Source organism: Schistocerca serialis, chromosome 5 (assembly GCF_023864345.2).
Source record: "Schistocerca serialis cubense isolate TAMUIC-IGC-003099 chromosome 5, iqSchSeri2.2, whole genome shotgun sequence".
In the NCBI taxonomy this organism is placed as follows: Eukaryota; Metazoa; Arthropoda; class Insecta; order Orthoptera; family Acrididae; genus Schistocerca; species Schistocerca serialis.
In genome coordinates this window covers 137199185-137202218 of record NC_064642.1, presented here as the reverse complement: position 1 = coordinate 137202218, position 3034 = coordinate 137199185, and positions in this window count along the sequence as shown.

Here is a 3034-nt window from a genome sequence, read left to right as displayed (position 1 = left end):
TAATAATTTTAGCTCCTTTCTGAACATGAGTGCTGGCCACACCATGCTTTATGTGTTGTAAGTTTACAGTACCAGAGGGAATTCCCTAATGTTGTCCAAGATAGTCACACTAAGTGATAATTAGAATAGTATTCTATTGATTACCAATACAAAGTTATTGATGGATACTCATTTGTTTTTGTAAGTCAGCTTTCACAGTAGTTCACTCCTTCTACAGTCCATTTACTTTTCCTACAGCACTTTCTATACAAGGCATCCAGCAAGAAGGTTGCTTTCTTGTTGGTGGACTATTGTTGTATTATGTTGTAGTTTCACAGTTCCTGCATTTCTTCTGTATTGTTGTTATATTGCTGACTGCTGTAAACTAATAGGATACAATACTACTGTTTAGCAACAGCAGGAGATATTAAGTGAAAGAATTATAATTGTAGCTAGTGACTGAAAAATTTGCCAATAGGAAAATGAGATGCACTGAAGAATAAGATAACCATATTTGTTTTGTGTACATAAGTTGCCAAAAGGAAAAAAAAGGAGAAGAAGAGGTAGATTCGATGTGTAACAGTGAAACAACTTGAGTGGTATTGACTTTTTGAAACCAGCCAGACAGTGGTGTGGGATTGGGTGCCATATTTCACACCATGCAGCCATCCACTTTGGTGGACCACCATTTGTGTAAATGTGATGAAAATAATTTCTCGTGAGACATTATACCATTAAAAGTAGCATTAGTTTATCCTGTAGCTCTGTAGTATAACATCTAAGGCTCTTGGCTCGTAAGCTAAAGGCCCCATGTACACTGCTTACAGAATGGTGTTTCTCTTAATTCTTATCAAAATGATGGTGGTCCTTATTTTTCTTTGTTTAGTTTGGTTTTAGATATAATTCTTTTTTTAAATTTAGTTTCTGATCCTTGAATGAGTACTTCATTCCAATAATTATCTTCACTATATTCTTTTGCACAACTTTAATGAAACAAATTTTTATTTAAAAAATGTGAGTGCAGTGAAATAGCGTTTATATTTCCTCATAATATGAAAAGAATTTATTTTTTAAATGTTTCTGTGATGATAATCAGCCAAGGAAATTTTAATATGATTTTAGAAACAATGCAAGACAAATATACAATCTGGAAAACTTTTAGTGAGCCTAAACACCCAAGTTCCATTTGGTAGTTGTAGGAAGGATTTGATAGACATCATGTCACTTCTCACCGCTGAAAGACTAGTAATTGAAGTGTAGACATGTTCAATTTAATTTCATATTCATTACTACAAGTAAATACCACATATGAATGTGAGCATCTTTATGAGCTTTCACAAGATTTTGTAATTTCTCTGTGACGTTTATACCATAGCAGATGATTGTCATGTAACAAATGTTGTCAGCCCTGACACAACTACTTGCCCCTGCAGTGCCTGTCACCCTGTGGTAGCTTCTGTACTCCATTTCCTTTCAGGCCAATGCTTACTAAAACCATAACTTTATCTTGTAGCTCTTCCATTTGGTCTGTGTTTGCATAGAAAAGTAACAATATCAGAAACTAAGTACAACATGATGCAAAACACGTTGTTATTTGTTTACTTGTTTATTTCCCAAAATAGTTTTGGTGACAAATATCTCCATCATTAGTGTTTTTTCTTTTTTTTTTCTTTTTTTTTAATCTAAAATATGCAGAAACTAGCATAGTTATACAAACAATTCTTTCATACTACCTTATTTATTGTATGTTATGGCATATTTTTGAGAATTATTGTCACTGTTTGTGACATATTTTCCGTGCTTTTTCAGTTGCTGTTTTTTTTTTTTTAATGAACATCATATCATGTGCAACTGTTTGAGTGGCAGTTAGTAAACAAAATAATATAAGGTGAACTTTGTATGTCATCAGTATGCACTTGGTGTTGCAATAATGTTGTGAAATTCAGTTTTTTAGTGTGTACTGCACTGTTACTCAGTTATTCATGTACTCACATTTGTTGGACAGCATACACAGAGAAAAACAAAGCTTTTGTACTTTGTTTATGATCAAGAACATTACGCTATCTTGCTTTTCGCATGAGTCATGAGAGGTGTATCACATATGGCGAGAAGGCTATGAAAATTGTAGCGGGAATTACGGTGACTTCTGTTCCTTATTTATGTCTCTGTGTGTAATGGGGAAGTGGTTCTTTTGTGTATGTGTGTGATTTCTGTTCTGTGTCCTTGGTCAGTTCTCTCAGAGCGATAAAGGGCGTGTTGTTGCAAAGAGTTATGTTTTCATTTATAACATTGTTCCCTTTCAATATAGCCTTTTATATGCAGTAATTTTCTTCTGTTGTTAGTTGTCAGTGTAGACTGTTGCTGTTTTTCAGAATGTGTAGATCGTTTTTGATATTAATGGGGCTATGGTTTTGGTTCATTAGATGTTCTGCAAAAGTTGAAAGTGTGCTGACACTATTTAGAGCTCTCATGTGCTCCGTGTACCTAGTGCAGAGGTTTCTGTTTGTTTATCCTGTTTATTGGGCCTGACAGGAGTTGCATGTGAGTTGATAGATTCCAGCATTGCTGAATTTGTCTGTGGTTTTTCTGACTGGTTTTAGCCTTTGCCTAAAATGTATTGTTTGTTCTCAATGTGATTGGGATCTCTTGCTTTCTCAAGTTGTTTCCAATTCTATGGGATATTTTGTTATTTTATGTTAGGCTGTACCATCTGTCTCTTTTATCTGATGTGGTGTGGTCTGCTGTGTTGCCTGTGTGTACTGCATGTTTCATTTTTACCTTGTTGTTGAATTTGTTTATGATGTCTGTTTTGCAGTCGTTTTCAACATCAATTTGTTTGATTATATTTAATTCCTGTGTGAAGTTTTCTGGTTTAAGAGGTGTTCTGTTTATCCTGTGGAGCATTTGTGTGAAACTGGCATGTTATGCACTATCAGGTGGTTGGATGAGCTGTGGATAACAGTGCTTGTTGATGTGGTTTTTCGGTAGATGGAGAATTCATGTTGGTGCTTGTTTCTTGTAATTGTAAGATCCAAGAAACTCAGTTTTTTTATTA